At 37.3% G+C, this 21,992-nt stretch overlaps 1 protein-coding gene across 1 annotated transcript in view; it reads right to left on the bottom strand.

Annotated features, from left to right (window-relative positions):
* TRPM7 (transient receptor potential cation channel subfamily M member 7) overlaps positions 1 to 21,992 on the bottom strand; it is a 120,904-nt gene that overhangs the window by 98,292 nt on the left and 620 nt on the right.

Here is a 21,992-nt window from a genome sequence, read left to right as displayed (position 1 = left end):
CTCATTACTTTCATTCTATCACCTCCTTCAAGTCTTTGAGCAAACGTCACCTTTCTCAATGAGACTTACTCTATTTAGGAATGCAATCTCCATCACTCCCTACTCCCTTATGCACCTGTAGAGCAATAGAACCATCCCCAGGATCACATTTAGAGCATTCTCCTGAGAACATCTGGCCATGTCAGTTAGACTGCTGGTATATTATTGCTATCCTGGCCCCTTCTCCCACTCCACAACCATAGTACACTGAAGGTAGGCAGAGCATCTGGATCTGAAGACATTTATTCATGTGACTTCTGCTTGTAACTTGAAAAAAATACCATTTGGTAGGCTGCTCTGACACGCGATAACGTGAGGTTGAATTTCTACCCAAACCAACTTAACCTACTGCTTTAAACTCATGAAATTTTCATTAAGCTCCTATTATTAAAAATGCAGGGTTTAGGGGTAGCACTAAAATTATACTGTGATTTATCATTTAAAGGGTTGCTTCTCTCTTCTAGAAAATATTGGAGCTGGTTTGAGGGGGAAAAACAGATTAGTGGTTGTACTTGCTGCTATATTTTTACTGGTTGTTAAAGCAAGACAAAGATTTGTTTGGAATTTCTCCCTGTGAGCTTCTTTGCAAACAAATGGCAATGACCACAGCTCAGTCCCATGCTATGGTAATGAAGTCCACCAAAATCAGATTCTAGAACATATGCAAATAACCTACTAAAATAATGGCAATATACATGCATGAGAAGCACTCAGACTACTCCAGTATGAATTATATGTATATGTTTTTAACTAAATCATTTGCAGTTCATGAGCATATGTCTAAAGCCTACAATATGAATGAAAGATGGGCAAAAAATGAACACAACATGAGCAAATTTATTAATTAACAGTGGACCTTTCTAAGGAGTTCTGTCAAAGACAACCACTTGACAAAAGAGGAAAACGTCTTAGGGAGAACTTGGAAATATATGGGCATAGATAAATGCTATGAAATGCAATCTTGTACAGTTCACATCCTCTTTTTTTTTTTTTTTTAACCTCATCTTTTTCTTGATAAGAAAACTAGAAAGAATAGAGTAGACTTAAACAACACTGTCAATCAATTTTACCTGATGGAACTTATAAAATACTCCACCCAAAATAGCATATACTGATTTAGGACTTATTTGCAAATAAGATAAAGGACTCAGAAAACTCAACATTAAAAAAAAAATCCAATTCACAAATGGGCAAAAGACATGGAGAGACATTTCACCAAGGAGAATGTGCTTACTTTACCAAATAAGTATAAGAAAAGGTGCTCAATTTCACTGGCTATTAGGGAAATGCAAATTTAAAACTACAATGCAATACCACTTCACAACCACTAGAAAGGCTTTAATCAAAGGCTGACAATACCCAGTGCAAGCACAGATGTATAAACTGGAATCTCATACTTTACTAGTCGGAATGCAGAATGGTATAAACACTTACAAAGGAAAAGTTTGGTTGTTTACTGAAATGTTAAACATAAACTTACATATGACTCCAAGATTCCATTCCTAACTATCTTCCCCCCAAAAATGAAAACATGTCCACACAAAGACTTGTATTTGAATGTTCTAGAAACATTATTCATAATAACCAACAAAGTGATATATCCATGCAATGATATATACTACTTAACAATAAAGAGGGACAAACTAAAGATAACACGCAACACTGCTGGACCTCAAAAACATTATGGTAATGGAAAAACCCAGACATAAGATATTATGATTTCATTTACATGAAATTTCTAGAAAGGCAAAACCACAGAAACAGTAAGTTTAGTAATTACCTGGGGCTGAGAGTGAGAGCAGGGATAAACTGCAAACAAGTACAAGGGAACTTTGTGAGGTATCTAAAACTGGATTATGTTGGCTATAAAAGTAAATAAATTTATTAAAAACCATCAAATGAAAAAGAAAAAGAAAAAAGAAAAAAAAAACCCACCAAATAGGGAACTCCCTGGCAGTCCAATGGTTAGGACTCTGTGCTTTCACTGCCGAGAGCCTTGGTTCAATCCCTGGTTGGGGAACTAAGATCCCACGAGTCACACAGCATGGCCAAAACCAAACAAACAAAACAAAAAAACCCATCAAATGTGTATACTTAAAAACGGCAAATTTTATAGTATGAGCATTATTCCACAACAAAGCTGTTAAAAAGGCAGGGGAGGGTTACAAGACATGTAAAACAGAATGAGAAGATCAAACGTAAGTTTAATCAGAGCTCCAGAAAGAGAAAAGACAAGGTATGGGCAGAGACTTAGACATGAAAGTTACAAGACTGTCCAAAGTCACACAGCTAGTAGTTTACCCTGACTCCAAAGCCCCTACTAGCTTTCTTTTTTTAGCTTTTTAAAAGAAATTTAAGATAAGCATTTCAAAATCATTTGATGATATGCTTTAAATAAGCACCTTTCTTACATCTTTTTTTGAAACCAATGAGTAGAAATATATTAATTACTTTCAAAAGTAGAATTCCTATGTAATCACTATGTATATAATTTTCTGAACATGGAGAAAAATAAAAAGAACAGAGAGCTAACATACCTCTCCTAAAAGGTATTGTTAACTGCTAACTACTGCTAAGCAGTATTAGCTTTTCCCCTTTTCTTTCTCCAATTCCACTCCTCAGCAACAGTCTACCTGAAGCAACTCTAACTATAGCTATTCAAACCCAAGTGGCGATAGGGATGGAAGTATCAATAGATTTCAAAATGACTGTTCTACAGCAACGAACTAATGCCCCAGTTAAGTCTAAATGCTGGCTTGCAAAACTTTGGATAGTTATTAATTGAAATACTCATAAAAGTGAAACACAGGTGGGCTTCCCTGGTGGCGCAGTGGTTGAGAGTCCGCCTGCCGATGCAAGGGACACGGGTTCGTGCCCCAGTCCGGGAAGATCCCACATGCCACGGAGCGGCTGGGCCCATGAACCATGGCCGCTGAGCCTGCGTGTCTGGAGCCTGTGCTCTGCAATGGGAGAGGCCACAGCAGTGAGAGGTCCGTGTACCACAAAAAAAAAAAAAAAAAGTGAAACACAGGTATATATACTTTTCATACCTTATGCCTTCCTATTAAATGTAAATATAAACATTTTCATTGACATTTTAATTTACATACGGAAGAAAAATGAATCCCAAGTAGCATTTACCATAAGGAATCATCAGAGCTCTCTTTAGGAAAATTAATCAGGGAGGTAAGTAAAAATAAGCTAGAGCCACCAGTCTTTTGGGGAGGGGCAATGGAAGCCTGGACTAGTAAAGGAATGGATACAACAGATAATTTCCAAATCCTTTATAGTTTAACGCAATGCCTTACAAAAAAATAAACACTACAGATCAATTATTAATATAGTCCTGGTTTCTCATCCTTTCTTCAAATTCACCTCTGCAATTATTTGTCCAACAACAGACAACTCATCAGGGCCCAAAGGAACACCTTTCCCCTTAAACTGATGCTTCCTTCAACTTCCCCGCTTCTTAGAGAAGTATAGCTATACTCTAAATGGGCAATCAGTAAATTTTTTCTATTAAGAGCCAGATGGTAAATGTTTTAGGCTTTTTGAACCACATACTGTCTCCATCACCTATTCTTTGTTTTGTTTTTTAACCACTAAAAATCATAAGAACCATTCTTAGCTCAAGGCCATACAGAACAGGCCTTGGCCAGATTTGGCATACATGACATAGTTTGCCAACTCACGCTCTAAATCCCACAAAAGCTTCCCACAAAAAAATCTCACCATTCCACTGAGTCAATTCAATCTAACAAGTACGTGCCAAGCCCTTCAGATTCTTCCCCTACACTGTTTCTTGGATATTACTAATGTCCCTTCTACCAGCCCTACAATCCCAATAGATCCTTGTATTAAGAGTTGCTTTCTAGAGGAGGAACCAAGATGGTGGAGCAGAAGAACGTGCTCTCACTCCCTCTTGCGAGAACACCAAAATCACAACTAGCTGCTAGACGATCATCGACAGAAAGACACTGGAACTCACCAAAAAAGATACCCCACATCCAAAGACAAAGGAGAAGCCACAATGAGACAGTAGGAGGGGTGCAGTCACAGTAAAATCAAATCCCATAACTGCTGGGTGGGTGAATCACAGACTGGTGAACACTTATACTACAGAAGTCCACCCACTGGAGTAAAGGTTCTGAGCCCCACATCAGGCTTCCCAACCTGGGGGTCCGGCAATGGGAGGAGGAATTCCTAGAGAATCAGACTTTGAAGCCTAGGAGGAATTGATTGCAGGACTTCGACAGGACTGGGGGAAACAGAGACTCCACTCTTGTAGGACACACACAAAGTAGTGTCCGCATTGGGACCCAGGGGAAGGAGCAGTGACCCCAGAGTAGACTGAAAGAGACCTACCTGCTAGTGTTGGAGGGTCTCCTGCAGAGGCGGGTGTGGCTCTGTTTCACAGTGGGGACAAGGACACTGGCAGCAGAAGTTCTGGGAAGTACTCCTTAGCGTGACACCTCCCAGAGTCTGCCATTAGCCCCACCAAAGACCCCAGGCAGGTTCAAAGGTTGGGTGGCCTCAGGGAGGGAACCCAGACCCACCCATCAACAGTCAAGTGGATTAAAGTTTTACTGAGCTCTGCCCACCAGAGCAACAGTAACCTCTACCCACCACCAGTCCCTCCCTTCGAGCCTCTTAGATGGCCTCATCCACCAGAGGGCAGACAGCAGAAGCAAGAAGAACTACAGTCCTGCAGCCTGTGGAACAAAAACCACATTCACATAAAGATAGACAAGATGAAAAGGCAGAGAGCTATATACCAAATAAAGGAACAAGATAAAACCCCAGAAAAACAACTAAATGTAGTGGAGATAAGCAACCTTCCAGAAAAAGAATTCAGAATAATGATAGTGAAGATGATCAAGGACCTCGGAAAAAGGATGGAGGCAAAGATCGAGAAGATGCAAGAAATGTTTAACAAAGACCTAGAAGAATTAAAGAACAAACAAACAGAGATGAACAATACAATAACTGAAATGAAAACTACACTTGAAGGAATCAATAGCAGAATAACTGAGGCAGAAGAACGGATAAGTGACCTGGAAGACAGAATGGTGGAATTCACTGCTGCGGAACAGAATAAAGAAAAAAAAATGAAAAGAAATGAAGACAGCCTGAGAGACCTCTGGGGCAACATTAAACGCAACAACATTCTCATTATAAGGGTCCCAGAAGGAGGAGAGAGAGAGAAAGGACCAGAGAAAATATCTGAAGAGATTATAGTCGAAAACTTCCCTAACATGGGAAAGGAAACGGCCACCCAAGTCCAGGAAGTGCAGCGAGTCCCATACAGGATAAACCCAAGGAAAAACATGCTGAGACACATAGTAATCAAATTGGCAAAAATTAAAGACAAAGAAAAATTATTGTAAGCACCAAGGGAAAAATGACAAATAACATACAAGGGAACTCCCATAAGGTTAACAGCTGATTTCTCAGCAGAAACTCTGCAACCCAGAAGGGAGTAGTATGAAATACTTAAAGTGATGAAGGGGAAGAACCTACAACCAAGATTACTCTACCCAGCAAGGATCTCATTTAGGTTCGATGGAGAAATCAAAAGCTTTACAGACAAGCAAAAGCTAAGAAAATTCAGCACCACCAAACCAGCTCTACAACAAATGCTAAAGGAACTTCTCTAAGTGGGAAACACAAGAGAAGAAAAGGACCTACAAAAACAAACCGAAAACAATGAAGAAAATGGTCATTGGAACATACATATCAATAATTATCTTAAACGTGAATGGATTAATTGCTCCAACCAAAAGACACAGGCTTGCTGAATGGATACAAAAACAAGACCCATCTATATGCTGTCTACAAGAGACCCACTTCAGACCTAGGGACACATACAGACAGAAAGTGAGGAGATGGAAAAAGATATTCCATGCAAATGGAAATCAAAAGAAAGCTGGAGTAGCTATACTCATATCAGATAAGATAAAATAGACTTTAAAATAAAGAATATTACAAGAGACAAGGAAGGACACTACATAATGATCAAAGGATCAATCCAAGAAGAAGATATAACAATTATAAATATATATGCATCCAACATAGGAGCACCTCAATATATAAGGCAACTGCTAACAGTTATAAAAGAGGAAATGAACAGTAACACATAATAGTGGGGGACTTTAACACTTTACTTACACGAATGGACAGATCATCCAAAAATGAAAATAAATAAGGAAACAGAAGCTTTAAATGGCACAACAGACAACAGAGGTTTAATTGATATTTATAGGCCATTCCATCCAAAAACAGCAGATTACACTTTCTTCTCAAGTGCGCAAGGAATATTCTCCAGGATAGATCACATCTTGGGTCACAAATCAAGCCTCAGTAAATTTAAGAAAACTGAAATCATATCAGCATCTTTTCTGACCACAACGCTATGAGATTAGAAATGAATTACAGGGGAAAAAACGTAAAAAACACAAACACATAGAGGCTAAATAATACATTACTAAATAACCAAGAGATCACTGAAGAAATCAAAGAGGAAATCAAAAAATACCTAGAGACAAATGACAATGAAAGCACAATGAATCAAAACCTATGGGATGAAGCAAAAGCAGTTCTAAGAGGGAAGTTTATAGCTATACAAGCCTACCTCAGGAAACAAGAAAAATCTCAAGTAAACAATCTAACCTTACACCTAAAGGAACTAGAGAAAGAAGAACAAACAAAACCCAAAGTTAGCAGAAGGAAAGAAATCATAAAGATCAGAGCAGAAATAAATGAAATACAAACAAAGAAAACAACAGCAAAGATCAATAAAACTAAAAGCTGGTTCTTTGAGAAGATAAACAAAATTAATAAACCATTAGCCAGACTCATCGAGAAAAAGAGGGAGAGGACTCAAATCAATAAAAGTAGAAATGAAAAAGGGGAAGTTACAACAGACACCGCAGAAATACAATGCATCCTAAGAGACTACTACAAGCAACTCTATGCCAATAAAATGGACAACCTGGAAGAAATGGACAAATTCTTAGAAAGGTATAACCTTCCAAGACTGAACCAGGAAGAAACAGAAAATATGAACAGACCAATCACAAGTAATGAAATTGAAACCGTGAATAAAAATCTTCCAACAAACAGAAGTCCAGGACCAGATGGCTTCACAACTGAATTCCATCAAACACTTAGAGAAGAGCTAACACCCATCCTTCTCAAACTTCCAAACAATTGCAGAGGAAGGAACACTCCCAAACTCATTCTATGAGGCCACCATCACCCTGATACCAAAACCAGACAAAGACACTACAAAATAAGAAAATTACAGACCTATATCACTGATGAATATAGATGCAAAACTCCTCAACAAAATACTAGCAAACAGAATCCAACAACACATTAAAAGGATCATACACAATGATCAAGTGGGACTTATCCCAGGGATGCAAGGATTCTTCAACATATGCAAATCAATCAATGTGATACACTATATTAACAAACTGAAGGATAAAAGCCATATGATCGTCTCAATAGATGCAGAAAAAGCTTTTGACAAAACTCAACACCCATTTATCATAAAAACTCTCCAGAAAGTGGGCATAGAGGGAAACTACCTCAACATAATAAAGGCCATATAGGACAAACCCACAGCAAACATCATTCTCAATGGTGAAAAACTGAAAGCATTTCCTCTCAGATCAGGAACAAGACAAGGACGTCCACTCTCACCACTATTATTCAACATAGTTTTGGAAGTCCTAGCCACAGCAATCAGAGAAGAAAAAGAAATAAAAGGAATACAAATTGGGAAAAGAAGAAGTAAAACTGTCACTGTTTGCAGATGACATGACATTATACATAGAGAATCCTAAAAATGCCACCAGAACACTACTAGACCTAATTAATGAATCTGGTAAAGTTGCAGGATACAAAATTAATGCACAGAAATCTCTTGCATTCCTATACACTAATGATGAAAAATATGAAACAGAAATTATGGAAACAATCCCATTTACCATTGCAACAAAAAGAATAAAATACCTAGGAATAAACCTAACTAGGGAGACAAAAGACCTGTATGCAGATAACTATAAGACACTGAGGAAAGAAATTAAAGATACCAACAGATGGAGAGATATACCATGTTCTTGGATTGGAAGAATCAATATTGTGAAAATGACTACACTACCCAAAGCAATTTACAGATTCAATGCAATCCCTATCAAATTACCGATGGCATTTTTTATGGAACTAGAACAAATCAACTTAAAATTTGTATGGAGACACAAAAGACCCCGAATAGCCAAAGCAGTCTTGAGGGAAAAAAACAGAGCCGGAGGAATCAGACTCCCTGACTTCACACTATACTACAAAGCTACACTAATCAAGACAATATGAAGCTGGCACAAAAACAGAAACATAGATCAATGGAACAAGATAGAAAGCCCAGAGATAAACCCATGCACTTATGGTCAACTAATCTATGACAATGGAGGCAAGGATATACAATGGAGAAAAGACAGTCTCTTCAATAAGTGGTGCTGGGAGAACTGGACAGCTACATATAAAAGAATGAAATTAGAACACTCCCTAACACCATACACAAAAATAAATTCAAAATGGATTCCCGACCTAAATGTAAGACCGGACACTATAAAACTCTTAGAGGAAAACATAGGAAGAACACTCTTTGACATAAATCACAGCAAGATCTTTTTTGATCCACCTCCTAGAGTAATGAAAATAAAAACAGAAATAAACAAATGGGACCTAATGAAACTTCAAAGTTTTTGCACAGCAAAGGAAACCATAAACAAGACGAAAAGACAACCCTCAGAATGGCAGAAAATATTTGCAGACAAATCAATGGACAAAGGATTAATCTCCAAAATATATAAACAGCTCATGCAGCTCAATATTAAAGAAACGAACAACCCAATCCAAAAATGGGCAGAAGACCTAAATACACATTTCTCCAAAGAAGACATACAGATGGCCAAGAAGCACATGAAAAGCTGCTCAACATCACTAATTATTAGAGAAATGCAAATCAAAACTACAATGAGGTATCACCTCATACGAGTTAGGATGGCCATTATCAGAAAATCTACAAACAACAAATGCTGGAGAGGGTGTGGAGAAAAGGGAACCCTCTTGCACTGTTGGTGGTAATGTAAATTGATACAGCCACTATGGAGAACAGTATGGAGGTTCCTTAAAAAACTAAAAATAGAATTGCCATATGATCCAGCAATCCCACTACTGGGCATATACCCAAAGAAAACCATAATTCAAAAAGACACATGCACCCCGACGTTCACTGCAGCACTATTTACAATAGCCAGGTCATGGAAGCAACCTAAATGCCCATTGACAGACAAATGGATAAAGAAGTTGTGGTACATATATACAATGGAATATTACTCAGCCCTAAAAAGGAACGAAATTGAGTCATTTGTTGAGACGTGGATGGATCTAGAGACTGTCATACAGAGTGAAGTAAATCAGAAAGAGAAAAACAAATATCGTATATTAACACACGTATGTGGAACCTAGAACAATGGTACAGATGAACCGGTTTGCAGGGCAGAAGTTGACAGACAGATGTAGAGAACAAACATATGGACACCAAGAGGGGAAAGCCGCGGTGGGGTGGGGGATGGTGGTATGCTGAATTGGGCGATTGGGATTGACATGTATACACTGATGTGTATAAAACTGATGACTAATAAGAACCTGCAGTATAAAAAAAAAACTAATACTAAACTCTCTTTGGGTTAATTTGTATGGAAATATGTTAATATAAATGTTTCAGACATTACATGAAATTTCTAAAAATATTATATGTTCTGATATAATGTTATAAGTCATAATTCTAGTTATTACTTTAAAATATATATCTCAGAAATAACTAAATTTCCTTGTCAATTGCATTATTATGAACTTTCATCAAATCTTTAACCGTGGTCATTTTTAAGTCTTTTTTCATTTACAGACAGTTCTGGATGTACTCTGATGCTTTTCCAAATATGTTCCTATAAAAGGGTTTCATCCTCAAGGAATTCATGGAAAAGACTCTGACAAGTACAGGTTTCTGGTAACTGACTATTCTGCTGAACTGAATGAATAAGCATTTTCAGAGCTCTAATGGAAAACTGATGAATTCATAAAAGTGGTAACAAAAGATCAAGATAAAAAAAATTAATTACATGGGACTGAGTGAACTGATTAGGATGATTATAATTTTTGTGACTTTCTGTTTGAATAAAAAAAAAAAATCCCGCAAGGACTCAGAGGCAAAAAACATACAAATCAATTTTCACTGCAAAGTAAAGGAGCTGTTACAGTAGAGGATTACTGGACTGAATGTCAATATTATGACATAGTATGAGTGTGTTTCGTGTTTGGTAAATTGCAGTCATTGTTGCTTTTGTTGTGGTCAAAAAAATAAATAAAAATAAATAAAAATATTTTTAAAGAAAAAAAAAGAGTTGCTTTCTAATGAGGTGAAAAAAGAGGTGGGGCTAAAGAGTTTTAGATGTAGATTAACAAAAGTTATTTTTCCTGCAGGTTTCCTATAGCTGATAGTCACATATCCCAGCTGATAACTGCAAATCCTTCCCAATGACTGGTTTCTGCAATTTTTGAAATTCTGAGTTTCTGCTCTGCCATCAGGTATCCAATCAAATGTACCCTGGATTATAAATATATGTATATTTATATTCCTGATTTTATACTTCTTTTGCTAGACTGTATTACTGAATTTTACCAAAAGGTGGCACACTGCAAACACAAATCTGAAAATTCCTAAACTTAGGAACTTTTACTAGGTAAAGTAAAAACTAACTATATCCACAGAACATTAGCAAAAGAGGGAAACTTCGGGATCACTTAGTGATCTTCAGTGGTTAAAGAGCACAGATTCTGGAGTGAGATTAACCTGTTAGAATTCTAGCTTTGTTGTTTATACTGTCGATGCAACCTTAAGCAAGTTTCTGAACTTGTACCCTCACCTATAATATAGAAAAATAACAGTATCTAATTCACAATGTTGCTCTGAAGACTATGGTCCATGTTTTAGCAAAATGCCACACACACAGTCATATTTCAACAACTCTTCAAAATTCAGTTATAAATTCTTCCTATCTGTCTCCTAGCAATAAGGGGCACATATGCTATAAATAAACCTTCTAACCACATACTACTCTTCAAACAAGTCAGTAATAGCACATCCTTCTTGCCTATATGCTGAGAACAAAAATTGGGGGAAAAAAAGATTGCTTTAAAAATTCTACTTTCAAGGTAACATGTGAAAATCAATCTATTTTTACAACTAAATACACTCTATGGTTCTATATATTAATATTAGAAAGGAGCTTCCAGCTATGGAGGTTCTACTAGATTAACCCTCCCACAGATAACCATAAACTCTGGACAAAATAAAAATTAACAAAAAAAAAAAAACTACTTAACGGCACTGGAGAGGCAACCAAAAGCAAGCAGAAATCAGATGAAGTCTGTACTTAGGATAAAGGGACAGCACTGAGCGAGTTTCCCATTTTTTGCCTAAGACAGGCCCCACTCCACATCTACTAAGTAGCTAAAACTCCAATAGAAATCCCACAGTCTTACTCGCTTGAAGAACCAGAACAGTAACTTCAAGGTGACAACAGCAGCTGGAAAGTGATGGGAAAAGTGACTCTGCAAAGGACAGAGTCACAGAAAGGGAAGCTTAAATGCTGCACAATAACTCTGTTCAAATCTAGCTGACCCATGAAGTACGTACACATGGGGCAGATTTCAAGCATGTCAGTTAAGAATAAAATAACTGAACAGATATTTTTGCTGCCCACTGAAGGAGACACAGTTTGGAATTTGAGTACAGTCAAGTTAATCAACTACTATCCTAGTCTGCTTTGACTGCTGTAACAAATACTGGAAGACTTAACTGTGGTTTCAACAACCAAAATTCATTTTCTCACTTCTAGAGACTGGAATCCAAGATTAAGGTGCTAGTAAGGTCTGTGTCTGGTGAGAGCCCCCTCCTTGGGTTGCAGACAGCTGTCTTTTCACTGTGTCGGGGAGAGGGAGCAAGCTCTCTGGTGTCTCTTCGTATAAGGACCCTACCTTCATCACCTCATCTAACTCTAATTACCTCCACAAAGCCCCATCTTTAAATACCATCAACACTGAATTCTGGGAAGACACAAACATTCAGTCCATAACAACTACTTTAAAAAACAAAATCAGTAGTCTTCAGAGGACTATAACAGAACCCAGAGTCTCTCCAAGGTAACATTCACAACACCTATGATAACAATCCAAAATTACTAGATATAAGAAGAAACAGGAAAATGTGACCCATACTCAAGAGAAAAGGCAATCAAATTAAGAGGAAGTTTGCCTACTGATAAAATGCAATAGCTTAAAAAAGTTAAATGACACTACAGATCTAGAAATTTTGAGTTACATGATAATTTTGTACATAGGTCAACATGCCTGCCAGCAACAGCACAATGACAAAGAAAAATTAAGGCTAGCCTGAAGCAAAATGTTGAAAACAGCTGGCACTCTTTGACTTCCTCTGTCAGAGTCCAATTTATTTGATCTCCTGGCACTCCCACAGGCCCTTACGCTAGAGTTCTGCTCTTGTGATTAATTGGCTGCCAACCACTTAACTAATTAATAATTACATATTACTGATAATTCAAATGTGAACCCTCTGAACAGGTTTTAAAGACACTGTTGAAAAGCTTCTGTGGAATGATAAACAGTTGGGGAAGTTTTATATATTAAAAAATAAACAGGGCTTCCCTGGTGGCGCAGTGGTTGAGAGTCTGCCTGCCGACGCAGGGGACACGGGTTCATGCCGTGGTCCGGGAAGATCCCACATGCCGCGGAGCGGCTGGGCCCGTGAGCCATGGCCGCTGAGCCTGCACGTCCGGAGCCTGTGCTCCGCAACGGGAGAGGCCACAACAGTGAGAGGCCCGTGTACCGCAAAAAAAAAATAATAATAAAAATAAATAAATAAACAGAATCAGATTCAGACCATGACTATGTTTGTAAAGAGTCCAACTACTACAACCCATCTTATTTTCTGTTGGTTTTGCTGTCCTGCTGACCTCGTGGAGGTTGCTACCCTGACTGCTTACCAGCCCAATACTGCCCTCAATTTAAGGGATAGAAAATGTTTGATAAAGATAAGTATGAGCAGCCATCATGCCATACCATCGAGTCCAAGACATTAAATAACTGAAGACTAGACATTGAGTCTAAAAAGTGACCAACCTCCATTTAGCTCAAACAGCAGTAATTTTTTCCTCAGGTATTCCAGATAAAGTCTTACCCAGAATAATTCATTTTTACCATAAAGAATTATTATTAAAATGAAAAGGGATCAAAATTCATCATTTTAGGAGAAAAAAAGATAAGTATGTTGGCAAAAAAAAAATTAAATTTCTTACACTAACTCAAGAAATTTTACCAGACTCCTAAGATTGCTAAAAAATCCAAATAAATATATTGACACAAAAGACAAACAGAACAACTGAGTAAATCACTTAGAAACTTGCACTTAAGGAAACTTGGTGTGTGACAGACACAGTAATACAAATCAGGAGATAATACCAATATACTATATGTATATGAACTATCACACTAGAATTCAAAATGAATACTAGATGGGTTAATAAAGTCATAACTTTAAAACTTCTACCAAAAAATAAATAACTTTATAACCTCAAGATAAGAAAAAGCACGTGCTATAAAGAAAATACTGATAAATTATTACACTAAAATTAAAAACCAATGTACACCAACAACCTAAAAATAAGTAAATAGCCCACCACTAACAAAGTAAAAATTTTAAAAGCTAGAGACTGAAGAAGGTATTTGTAGCTCATAAAAACAAACAAACAAAAAAACAAAACAAAAATTAGTATCCAGAATACATAAAGAACTTCTAGAAGTAAATAATAAAAAAGAAAAAGATAATCCATTAGAAAACTGAGCAAAGCAATTCATCAAAGAGGAGGTAACCATAGCCAAAAACTTGTAACCTGAAATGATACACAACATTATCGGTGGACAGGGACATGCAAATTAAAACAATGAGGAACTACTACACATTCAAGAATCTGGCAAAAATAAAAGAACCGCATCAAAAGTGCTGGCAAAGGCGTTGGGGGAAAAAAAAAGAATTCTCATATATTTCTAGAGGGAGTGGACACTGCACAACTACTTTGGTCAACACTTTGGCAATATCTACAAAGATGAAGATGCACCTACCCTATGACCCAGCAATTCTACGTCTAGATATATACTTCCTAGAAAAATTCTCACATGTGTACATAAGACGATACATATAAGAATGTTACATCATTATTTGTAAAAAAAACTGGAAACAACCTAAATGCCCAATAACAGTAAAATGGACAACATACAGCATATTCCTATCGTGGAATAATATATAGCAGCTGAAAGGGATAAACTAAACCTTACATGTATCAACATGAATTAATCTCCAAAACCGAATGTTCATTAAAAAGAAAATAAAGAGGTCTTCCCTGGTAGCGCAGTGGTTGAAAGTCCGCCTGCCGATGCAGCGGACACGGGTTCGTGCCCCGGTCCAGGAAGATTCCGCATGCTGCGGAGCGGCTGGGCCCATGAGCCATGGCCACTGAGCCTGCGTGTCCGGAGCCTGTGCTCCGCAATGGGAGAGGCCACAACAGTGAGAGGCCAAAAAAAAAAAAAAGCTATGATATACTGTTCAGCACAGGAAATATATCCTGTATTTAATAATAACTTTATTTTTTTAATATCTTTATTGAAGTATAATTACTTTACAATGTTGTGTTAGTTTCTGTTGTACAACAAAGTGAATCAGACATAAATGTACATATATCCCCATATCCCGCCTTATAATAACTGTAAATGGAGTATAATCTATAAAAATATTGAATCACTATGTTGTACACCTGAAACTAATATTGTATATCAATTATATTTCAATAAAAAAAGAAAACGAAGAAAAAGATCCATAAAAAGATGTACATAATTCTATATATATCAAACATAGAAATACCAAAAGACCACTATATAGTATACATACTCTTGGTAACAACATTACAAAAGCATCCAAAGGAACAATAAAGGCTGAATTTAGGATAAAAGTTATGTCTGAAAAAGTAGAAAGTGGAATGGGATTTTGATGGGGTACATCAAATTTTGTCTGTAATATTTTATTTCTTAAGCCGGGTGATAAGCACTGTCTGCTATATTATGATCTACACACCTGAATTCCATAAAAAAACCAGCAAAGAACTCAAATTATATACATTTATTTTAAAATATTATGTACTTTCAGTCAAATAGTATACAATTTAAATTCTGCACCTTTTTTCCTGGCTCCTTATTACCTAATAAAATATTTTTTCAAAAGCAACAGCATCTGTTGAATTAAATGGATCTATCACATATACCTAATTCAATGACCACTGATTGATATGTTTTCAGATGATACCACAAAAATTAATCTGAAAAAGAAATCTAAAGAAGTATTGGACATTCTCTATTACAAATCTTGAGCCTTCATATTGGAGTAAACCATAACAACCTATTCTCTGTCCCTGAGTAGTGTGATGATACTTTGTTGATACACTCATTATAGGCATCTATGGTTTTTATTAATGAGTTCTACCTATAACAAAATCTATTTAGTTTAGTTAATGACTTTTCCAATCTATTAAGGATTCCCTCAGAATAGTAAATCTCTGCACTTCGTCAAAATACCATGTAAACAACTGAGTTATAAATAACCTATCCTAAAGTTATTACATAGAAATTTGGTACTAAAGGAAATTCTACTAAGCTTTACAGCATTTAAAGAAAATATGGTACGACAAAATTTTTTTAAAGGTGACACATCTTTTTTTTTTTTTTAAAGGGTGCACCTTGCCTTTATTGAAGAGTCTTTAAAGAATTCAGTAGGTTACTTCGTATTTTTTTTAACATCTTTATTGGGGTATAATTGCTTTACAATGGTGTGTTAGTTTCTGCTTCATAACAAAGTGAATCAGTTATACATATACATATGTTCCCATATCTCTTCCCTCTTGCATCTCCCTCCCTCCCACCCTCCCTATCCCACCCCTCCAGGCGGTCACAAAGCACCGAGCCGATATCCCTGTGCCATGCGGCTGCTTCCCACTAGCTATCTACCTTACGTTTGGTAGTGTATATATGTCCATGACTCTCTCTCACCCTGTCACAGCTCACCCTTCCCCCTCCCCATATCCTCAAGTCCGTTCTCCAGTAGGTCTGTGTCTTTATTCCTGTCTTACCCCTAGGTTCTTCATGACATTTTTTTTCTTAAATTCCATATATATGTGTTAGCATACGGTATTTGTCTTTTTCTTTCTGACTTACTTCACTCTGTATGACAGACTCTAGGTCTATCCACCTCATTACAAAGAGCTCAATTTCGTTTCTTTTTATGGCTGAGTAATATTCCATTGTATATACTACTCAGCCATAAATGACACATCTTTTTAAATGACCTTAATTTTTTTACTTAACAGTAACACCTGTCATCTGACATCTCGCTAATAAAGATCCTTCTCCAGGTTTCTATAATTTGGCAAGTCAACACCTACTCTTCCACTTATAAGCCTTATGACCTCTGGTGAGTGATTCTGCTTCTCTGTTCTTTATACAAATAGTGGAGGGCGGAAAAAGTGTCTACTTCATAATGCAGTCTTGAGAGTGATATATGTAATTGATATATGTAAAGCATTTAGAACGATGGCCACAAAATGCTAATACATGTTAGCTAATATTGTGAAAATTTGTCTAAAGCCTATAACACACTTTGTTTAGTCAGGAGTACCTTCTGGGTAGAGCACCTTCCAGGTACTGGGTATGGTAAATTATACTTAAAAACAAGGAAGACTGCTAGTTCACATACTGAAGGGTAATTTACAGTCCCATCTTTCTATTCTAGTTAATGTTTCTCCAGTCTCCTCCTTATAGTAATAGTCTGCTTCCCAGATAACTTTCCTTCTATCATTCCTAATGTACTACCAAACTGTCAGAGAAAAGTAGGTAACTAAGCCTATTAAATTTCACTTTGCACATATTTTTCAACCAGTGAACTCTGGGCTTAAGGGTGCTATATTTCTGATAATGGCTTGGCTCAAAAGCTTTTTTTCTTTCTATGAGGAGTTGGGTTTCCAAAGGATGAAGTTTTCAGAAGTCTGGCAGCTGGGATAGTTGAGGTGTTAAGTTATTAACATGTTTTCATGACGCAAGGAGGGACAAATAGTGTTTCACAGACTTTAATCCTAGTACTGCTCCTGAGGTGAAGTAGAAAAAAGATTACCATCTGCCTTTCACAGAGTAACAGTGACGCTCATAAAAGAGTGTGACTTGGCAGAGATGCTTAGGTGAACAGGCAAGTCTATCAATTTCAAAGAACTGCTTACCGCCATACACCAAAATTTCTTCAACAGGGTTCTAAAACCTTTAGATAGTCAGGAAACTAAACACATATTCCCCCAAAAGATCCAGAGTAATTTTCTAAATCCTAGGTGAACCGAACCAAAGGGTCAACAAAATATCTAAAAGTAGTAACTTAATTCAAATTAAACCAACATTTTTATAAAGATAAACTAGAAGAGGTCCAATTCTCCAAGTCACACATTTCACTTATATTCAAACTAATCTAATAATTACAAAGCCCCTTCTAAGAGTGACACACATCTAAGTGTTTTTATACCAATTCATATAAATGACTCAGTTCAAATTCCCATAGATACCCAAATGTTCCTCATGTTCTAAACTAATCTCAACCACTCTGAACTTTGCCTCCAGGCAACAAACTTAAAACAGGCATTTAAAGAGCAGTCTCTTAAAAAAAAACAAAACAACAACAAAAAAAACACTGTAAAATTTAATCATATGCTGAAAGGTTCCCCCAAAAAGAAAGGAGAAACAGAAACCCAGAGTGAAATAACTGAGCAATGGCAATAATCATCAATTGCTACTATTATGTGAACGTATGATGGGGAACTTCACAACTCAAAGATCAGGCAGCTGACAACACCAACCCACTGGTCAATCTTAACATCAAAAAAAGAAAAACCAGACAGCATGTGCCTCTTAATGTAACGCAATAAAAAGTACACAGCACTACCTGTGAAGCAGTCTTGCCAAAACACCCAACTAGAATCTCATAGAGTCTTTAGATTAACCACTCGTTCACAGGAAATACAGAGGAGAAAGGAACACGTTACAGGATGCTATACGGATACATTCAACAAAATCCAAACTGGGAAATTCTACAGGGCAAATGATCTGGATTTTTTTTTTCATTAAATAAATGTTAAATGACAAGACCAAAAAAGCGGGGGGAGGGGATACAAGAGACTGAGATTTATCAACCAAATGCTGTGTGGACTTTTTCGGATCCTGATTCAAACAAACCAACTGGGAAAAAAAACATGAGAAAATTAAGGAAATATACTGAATATTTAATGATATCAAAGAATTATTAATTTTAGGTGTGCTAATAGTACTGTGGATATGTTAAAGTTTTAGAGATAAACATAATGAAGTACCTGTAGATGGAACATGTCTGGGATTTGCTTTTAAATTATCCAGTTGAGGAGGAATGAGAGGGATAACAGCAGAAACAATATTCACATGTTTCAAACTGTTGAAAAGGGTCATGGGTATATGGTGATTCATTTTACTATTATACCTTTGTAAGTTTGAAATCTCCCACATTAGAATGTTAAAGAAAGAGATTATCAGAGTACTGTATCAAAAATATCTATGGTTGGCAAAACTCTCAAACTTAAATTTTAGAAGTGTTTGCTTCAAAAGACCTTCATTTAAAAATCAAAACCAGGGACTTCCCTGGTGGCAGAGTGGTTGGGAATCCGCCTGCCAATGCAGGGAACAAGAGTTCAAGCCCTGGTCCGGGAGGATCCCACATGCCACGGAGCAGCTAGGCCCATGCGCAACAACTACTGAGCCTGCACTCTAGAGCCCGCGAGCCACAACTGCTGAAGCCCGCATGCCTAGAGCCCATGCTCTGCAATGAGAGGCCACCGCAGTGAGAAGCCCGTGCACTGCAACGAAGAGTAGCCCCCCCACCCCCCGCTCACTGCAACTATAGAAAGCCCACGCAGCCATGAAGACCCAATGCAGCTATAAATAAATAAATTTGTAAAAAAAAAAAATCGAAGTCAAAAATACAATTTTAAGTACTGCCTTTAAGTATTATATTTGCACATATTAAGTAATGACTTCAACTATTACATGTTTTCATTTTATGTCTGGTTCTTCTTACTGACATTTGCTAACAGACACACACACACACACCTCCTCGAAAGGAACCAAGTTCTAAATATTCTAACGCCTAAACATCTCAATCAGTTCCTTCTTTTCTTCTACTACTTCTTTACGTCAAGCCCTAAATATTTTGGTCAGTCTTGCTACAGCCTCCTTATGGACTCTCTTTTCAGCTTAAACACACAGCAAGTCATCCTCCATACTGATTCCTTCAGTGGACCCCTCATCTCCAGAATAAAATCCAAACTTCTTTGCATAACATACATTGCCCTCAGAAATCTGGTCCCTGCCTATCTTTATAACACTCCCAGACTAGTACCCCATATATCATCCCATACTCCACTCTTTCTAAACTACATACAGTACTCGTACAACAGATCTTAAGATAAACTATGGATGCTCTTTTTTTTTTTGGCCGCACTGCACAGCTTTCAGGATCTTAGCTCCCTGACCAGGGGTCGAACTCAGGCCCTCAGCAGTGAAAGCGCCGAGTCCTAAACACTGGACCAGGGATTTCCCTGGATGCTCTTCTCTTCTAAAGCTCAGTTCCCTTAGACTAAAACCACCAATACCAAATTCTACATACCTTCTATCTCCAGGTTAATTAATTCCTATTGCCTCTACGACACTCACTTCTCCTATCAGCTCCTTTGCAAGCCTAACCAGACTTTCCTTTCTCTCTCCCTGACTACCCTATACATTCACAGTAATCTATGCAGTAATATCAAACTACCTTTTTGCTTTTTGCATATCTATACTGCCCTTCAAGACAGAGTATCACAGAGCCTGCTAGACACTAAATGTTTGTTTTGTGATGTATGCATCTCCCATTGACAACAGACAGGTAGTTCTTTTATAAATAACTGGAATGTAAGCGGTTTGAAAGTGGGAAACTTGTCTAACACATCTTTGCCACTCCAGTGCTTGGAATATATTAAACACTGTTTACCAAATTGAATGAAACAAATATTTCTAATAGCCATGGTTTGTAATTTTGTAACAAAATTTATTCCACTGCAGTTTCCCTTGTTGTTTCTTGGTATTTTATTTGTTTTGTGTTGTTTTTTGGTCTGTTGGCTGATTAGTTTTAAAGCAAAGGCCTTAAACAAGAGTTTACAATAAGAATTATACAGTGTAGCTACAACATGCCTAGGGAAACTTTCAGGTCACAGTGTTTACCTTAAAGTTGAGGAGGCTCAACGAATTATTATTATTGGAGAACCTCAGTATTAGGTTATCCTAAGGTTTCACTGTAATTTAATTGGAAATTGTAGGGAAAAATCACAAAACTCAATAGCAGTCAGGACCCAAGCAACGTAAAAAATAAAATCAGATTCTTAATTTCAAATTTTAAAATGAAAAATTCTCCCTGTAGAAACAACAATGCTGCATACAAACGTTGTTTCGGAGGCGGGGGGTGCATCTGCTACAAAAATGGAAAGACAACAAACACAAGAGAAACTCTGACCACGTCAATTTTTGAAGGCTAGATTTCAAAGTGTGTAGATAGCGACATTAAGAGGCTGAACTTAAGAACAGCGCCTGAGGTAAGACTAAGAAATTGACTTTCACTAGAATGTCACTAGAAACAAAGTCATCTGGTTGCTTTAACCAAACAGTAGGAAGCAATGGCTTTTAAGATGATGAATCGTCTTCATTTCCATTTTCTAATGTATCTAAATTTTTTTCTAAATACTTAAGTGGCATGTTCAAATGTATGCTATTTACCATATAAATAAAGGAAAACTAGACACATCACTGAACAGTATTAATGGTTTGCTTTTTTTTTAATGAAAGGCACTTTGATTCAACTTCCCCCCCCCAAAATAGATTCCCTTAAAATCCACTTAAGTAATAAATGTTAAAATTTAGCGTCGGTAGAGGAACTTAACAAATCCCTCTTTTAAAAATTACGAAACAAGGTAAAATGACGTTTTTATTGACTTTACCGAAAAATGTGGAAAATAATGGAAAGGTGTACTATTTATTCAAAGCGTAACTACTTTCGTGGTTTCAATTTGTATGGTACTTGAATTAGTTTCCAGAGAAAAGTAAACCTGCCAGACTCCAGCAGAGAGAGAATTGTTTGCATGAAGCCTATCTAGTTCAACTACTGACCAGGAATACCTACCCGCTCGTCAAGTCTCTGATCTAAATGACTTTCTCTGTGAGCAATCTTCTAATTTTATTCCTGGCCTTAACAAAAACCTCTATCAGAAGGTGAAATGCGCCGCATCCCTCTCGCAACTTTGGTTTAAAACACGACCAACCCTTCTCTGGGGCAACGGATGAGGCGGTTCGACATAAATCCAGACAACACATCGCCTCGGTACCTACAGCAGCGCCCCAATAAAACCCTTAATTCTTGCTAAAGAAAATTCCAAACCAGATTTAGCGTCAATATCATCTAATCCCTCCTCTTGGGCTCCAGAGGAAAATGGACCTGTGGAGTACACGCTGCGCAGCAAACAAGGCACAGCTCCAAAGCCGTATCCTCTATCCCGTTTTTGCTCCCTCTCAGCCCTCCCTCTGCTTCCATGCAGAACTTGAGCAGAGCATTTGGCTGCCTTATCTGCCAGCAACAAGCGCCAGGAGGAACGCGCTCCCGGGAGATGCGGAGC

Source organism: Delphinapterus leucas, chromosome 2 (assembly GCF_059928025.1).
Source record: "Delphinapterus leucas isolate spDelLeu-1000000601 "Yukka" chromosome 2, BTC_Dleu_Yukka2, whole genome shotgun sequence".
NCBI classification, from domain to species: domain Eukaryota; kingdom Metazoa; phylum Chordata; class Mammalia; order Artiodactyla; family Monodontidae; genus Delphinapterus; species Delphinapterus leucas.
This window is presented reverse-complemented; position numbering and strand designations above follow the sequence as displayed.